Genomic DNA, 6,000 nt, shown 5'->3' on the forward strand with positions numbered 1-6,000 from the left:
ATAAAATTGAAGAAGATGTTGGCTACAAAGTTCTTTAGTTCATCCAAATGATTAAGATTAAGAAACTCTTTGGTTACAAAACCCTCGGCGCAAATACGCAATAGCTTCTTTAAAGAATATGATGACCTAGGTCAAATTTTGTCTCTAGTCACACAATGCATGAAGGGATGCTCTGATTCCTTGTGTGACAGTCCTTAAAATAATATTCATATATGTCTAGGGTTATGAGAAAAGAAACTCTACACAAACACACTTAGATATGCGTGAAATTAGATCTGAAAATTTGAATTTTTGTAATTCTCGATAGATACTATTTCTGTCGAGCAGCTCTTGAGCACACGCATTAAACCTCGATAGATATTATCTATCGAGCTATCTGCCGAGCTTTAATGAACATCACTTTTTTCACTTTTTTCTTGGATAGTTTTGCATGGCTTCAATACTAGACTTGAACTCTTGTTCCTTAAAGTATTAAACCCATCCTAGATCTACTAAATTACAAGTAAAGTGTGTTTTGCCAAAAGATTAGCCAATTTACATTAACATATGTTCTAACAAATTCCACATATGTCCTAACAATCTCACCCTTTGGCAATTCGTGACAAAACCACAACAAACAAATGAAGTATGAGAGAAGTCTTAAATCACTAAACTCGTAAACACTTGTTAAATACAATAAAACCTAACCCTATCACAAACTCTTGAAAAACTTTGCAAGAATATAGTTCATGGCATGATAGATATTGACAACTTGTCTTAGCCACCCATCTTAGCTTGCTGGGGAGCGAGACGGCCAACACAAGTGTTCACCAGACACAACTTATCACTAAGAGTGTTTAGGAGAACACCCATGTGCACAAGCTGCACCATGATGGCTTCAAGAGTCACACCACCCATAGAAGAAGAAGAAGGAGCGGAGGTGGATGGAATGGAGGGGGCTGGAGGAGTCGTCGTCTCGGTCCGTGGCCACTTTAATTGAAATTGGGCCTCACTTCGTCAAAAAAACGATGCGCTGATGATTCCTAGGATAGGATAGAAGGAGGAGTCAGGCAGAGGGATAGAAAAATGGCGAAGAATCTGCGTGATAGCCGAAGGAAAAATGAGCTTATCAAGAGTCACCATATCTCTATAGACATCAATGAGAGAAAAAATGAAGTGAAAAGGAAAGTCTATAGAGAGGTCCCAAGGAGGGATAGCAAAAACCAAGCACGAGGCTTTGTAATGGAGTTATAGTGAGACAGGGGATAAAGAACAAATGTCATCACTATGTTTAGGAATCTTAATCCTTTTGCAAAATCTGAGCATAAGGTACTTTGACGACCACCCAATATGGAAGGTCTCTCACCAAAGTGAGATATGAACTCGTCTTTGGACTGTACAGAAGCTAATGAGCGGGGTAGTCAGGATGCGCTACCCGCGGAACATGTAGTATCTCGGATACAAGATTCGGAGTGACTACGATACATGTACCTCTGAGAATATATCTTAAAGAGAAATGTTATGTCTACAACATTTTCATAACACTTTTACAAAAAAAAATTTAGGAGAAAGGTTGTTATTAACTGTTACTTATGGGAAAATAAAGTAATTTTAATAGTAGATTCAAATTAGAACTAATAATAACTCACTGTCTAAAATTTGTTGTTGTGAATATAGTATTTCTCTACTTTAAATGAAACTAGTTGGAAGGTATTATTTGAGGATAGATGTCAATATTAAGGACTAATATTACAAAATATAAATTTAAAGGATGAAAATGACAATTTACTCAAATTTAAAGAGGTAATTTTTATTTTATCCAAAAAATCAATACTAGTGTCATTATTTTTTAATACATCCGTTCAAAAAAATAAATTCAAATACATTAAATCGAACACACTTGCAACAAAAATAATAATAATAATAATAATAATAATACAACACATTCACAATGCCATTAACAATTTAACATTTATTTTTAAGACTTGCTAAGCCAACAAAAAAAATTGCTAAGACCTCGCCGGCAAATTTTACAGTTGCCACTTTATTGAATGAGGCCCTGAAAATGTTAAACCAAAATGTTGAATCAAATTTTCCACTGCAACTGTTCTAGTTGATTTTCCTGCAATTCAGCCTCACCTCCCCATCATTGCCAGTGAGAGGTTTCATATTACCCATCTTGATCATGGAAGCACCAAAGTCTCTAGCAAAATGACCAGGGAGGTAACTGTAGTATCGCACCAGTCTATCGCTCTCACTGTTATCACCCTTGAAGAGCTCCTGATCAGAATGGAGGAGACCTTGAGATTTCCGCAAAGCCTTGTAGTACACATTATCAAATCTCTCTGGAGTTGAATCGAGTGGCTCTGTGTCGTTATCTCCTCCACTTACAGGGCACACTTGCTGCACTGAGGTTGCAAAGCTTTTGTCAATGTTAGTATCATTGAATATCCTTGCACGGAAGGTGGTGCACCGAGCCAGTCCAATGCTATGCCCCCCTGAGAGGAGAACAAGGTCTTTCTAGTCTAGCTCATGAGCTTGAAAGTTAGAGATAAGCTGAGAGAAGTTGAAAAACGGTGCAGGAAGATTTCTATTTGCGTCGTTCCAGCTTGCGTTTCTTGCGTCTCTTCTTCCTACTAGTACTTCGTAGTAAAAGGTAGAACCTCCCAACTATAACACACGCACATGAATTAATAAGATTTTTGCTTTTGTATTAGGAATGTTACTATATTTACATGGAATAGAAGATTATGTCAGCACTCACAGTTTGAACAGAATCACGAGCTGCCACAGCTAAGATGTCTGCACATGAAACCACGCTGGCATTGCAATATTTGTCAACAGTTGCTTTGATTTGGTCTACAACATCGAAACCTCTAAGTGAATTCAAATTCGGAAACGCCGTTTTCTCACCAGTGAAGTTGGCTGTGTCATCTAGCAGAACTGATCCATCACAACCCTGTCATCGAAAATACGAGTAAATCAATGAACAAATATGGTTTACATTAAATTACGGGCATTGTTTTATTTAATCATTCAATTTTTACAACAAATGTAAGAAAGAAGATTTGAGCCCTGATTCTTCTCATAAATGATACCAGATAATACTACTAAATTATAAGACTCTTTGACTAATAACGAACTCTGTGCAGTTGGTAGGTTAGTCTACATCCTTGAGTCTATTCCCACCAATATGTTTTCCTTATTCCAGCATTGCTTCACCTATCTGTACTATAAAACGAGGCTCAAAGACAATCTTGATGTATTTTCTCCATCTGCTCTTGAAACAACACTAGACCAAGTTTCGATATATATCTTAGGGAAACGAGAATATCAACTTCGTTGTTACTGAAGAGGAGTAAGCTTTTTTTTTTTTTTTTCCTTTTTGTGAGACTTGAATCGCTGATTGATTCATCTTACTTCCACTAAGGAAAAAAAAAAGGCTAAACATTTCTAATGATAGATAAGAAACACATCTTCAGTAAATTACATATCATACTTACATTAACAAAGCAGTCATGGAAATGCAGGCGTAGTAGCGATGCTCCCATGCGTGGTTCACGTCTAATAGCCCGCCTGACAACTGATCTGATGGTAGGCAATGCCCCAGGGCATACATTCTGGTAAAAATCAGCAGTTAATTGTGCAGATGTGCTTGTAGGGATCAGAATGGCAGCAAAAGCAAATATAAGACACACTAGAAATGATTGAAGAGCAGCCATGAGTATTAGCTCAGTTTTTTCTTCCAACTCGCTGTGCAACCAAGGTTAAGAAGTATGTGTTTATATAGAGGAAATATAACACCACTAGTGTACTTGTTATTTTGACAATAGTTTAGTTGATATATGGTGATACTTTAATCAGAGAAAGCTGGAATATATTGTTCATATTGGAATTTAGATTAATAGCCGGCAGGCATATTTTGTTGAAAAATTATTATTAAACCTTTTAAAACGACATTCCATATGTAGTCTTAATCACATAACTTTTTTAATGAATCTTGAGATTTGTTTAAGTAATATATATAAATAATCTTATAAATCTGCATGTTGCGAGTTAGAGGAGATTGCTTCAAACTAATTTGGCACTAAACTTTGATCAAACTTTTTCCATTAGATCCCTCTCTCTAAAAATAAATCCAGCGCCAACTAAGCAAGAGTTGCGCTGAGATGATCGTAACCTCTTCTCCATTTCAATTGCGGCAAGGACCAACCATTTCAATGAGTGGAGTTCAAAGCATTTTTAAGGCGAATGTCCTCGTCAAGATCCCTTACATTTTTGACAAGAATGCCCACTTGGACTAAAGCTCTCTCTCTAGTGTTGTTCGATCCCAACCCAAGGCAACTCCTCCATTTCTTGAAGAGTGTTTCAAATGGAACTTTGTTTGGGTTTTGAATTTTGGCGTATCGTAGATGGTAGTGTTTAATTTGGTAGTCACGTTTCATTTGGTTGTGTTTGGTTTTATTTGGTTGTGATTGATTTTGTCATTCCAAATTCTATGTTCTGTGGCTTTGATAATGAGTTTATGGTCGTTTTTTTATATATTTTTCCCCCTTCCTTTGGTTGATGCTTACGGAGCTTGAATTAGTTTTTTTTTTTTTTAATAAAGTTTTAGATTTATTTTTTATTCAATAACAAAATTTAATAATTTTTTAGTATTAAAAAATATTTAATGGTTAACACTTATAGTTTTGGATGGAATGATTAAAGGTGGCAATAATAGTAAACCTAAAGGACTAAAATGACATAAAAGAAACTAAAAGTTCAAAATAGCAATTGACAAAAATGAAGGGCACAATTGACAAAAACTTTATAATTTTCCAAGTTGCGTTCAAGTAATATATTAGATATGATCATTATTTAGGCTGCTACTCATTGAGACCTCAATTCCTGAATTAAGGGCACATTTAAATCTAAGAATAGAACTTATAATGGAATAGTTATTAATTCCATTGTTAACTTTAGTCAAATTTTTATTAAGCCTAATATTAATAGTTATTCCTTAAAAAAGTCTATTTTTTTAAAATGAAGAATAACTAGCCCTTATTAAAAGCTATATAATATCTATTTCTTAACTTAGTAATAACTCTTATAAAAAGCATCCCTAAAAATGCCATCATTGTTGGCTGCACCACTTGCCAAAAAAAACATTCTCTCTCTCTCTCTCTCTCTCTCTCTCATTAATCTGGGTTTGAGTTGATAGTGTTAGGTAGAGCTTTCAATTACGTCTATTGAGATCCAAGAAGACTAACCCTAACTTCGTTCACGGATTTAAAAATATGTCTCATTAGATGTCTTTTTACAATTTTTTTTTTCTTTTGCTGAATGATGTCTTTACAATATATTCTAAAAACTTTGCACATAGGGTGCAATGTTGATCACAATTAGTAAACAAAAATAACGAAAAGAAAAATCAAAATATTAATCTTAAAAATGCATTCTACATAACAAGAAGTTAAGCTAGACCCACACAAAAATGTTTTATAAATAAGGAAATTTTAGAAAACTGAACTAAAATATGATTTCTTTCCACCCTCTATACCAAAATGTTTTAAGTGTTGTTGATACCAAACACATGAATGATAATAGTTATTCCAATCAATATGGATTAGCAAATAAACTAAGAGAAAGCCCAACTTAATTTTCTAAAATAAAAAAATAATTAAAAGAATAATAATAAATACTAAGCCCTCATTTGAGATAAGAGAATGGAATGAAATAGAAATGAATGAAAAGAATAATTTTAGAATATTCTTCTATTATTTTATTTAGAAGTTTTAATAGAGGGAACACTCATTTCTTTCTATTCCCTTAAAATCTCAAATTTTCATTCCCTCCGAAAATATGAGGAATGAGAGGGAATGTAATTAGATTTAATGAATTTTTTTTTACTAAAACTCTCAAAATACTCCTATATATTCAACATTTTATTTTAAAATAAGAGTATAATAATAATATTGTCATGAAATGAATTCGTTCTATCCCCTCTATGTTACTTCCAAACAAAATTACTTGTAAGCT

The 6,000-nt window shown here is 34.0% G+C and overlaps 1 pseudogene; it reads right to left on the bottom strand.

The window, feature by feature from the left end:
- Positions 1 to 2,088: 2,088 nt before the first annotated feature.
- LOC142608409 (peroxidase RIP1-like) lies at positions 2,089 to 3,701 on the bottom strand (annotated as a pseudogene).
- Positions 3,702 to 6,000: the final 2,299 nt, after the last annotated feature.

This window comes from Castanea sativa, chromosome 8, assembly GCF_040712315.1.
Source record: "Castanea sativa cultivar Marrone di Chiusa Pesio chromosome 8, ASM4071231v1".
Lineage (NCBI taxonomy): Eukaryota > Viridiplantae > Streptophyta > Magnoliopsida > Fagales > Fagaceae > Castanea > Castanea sativa.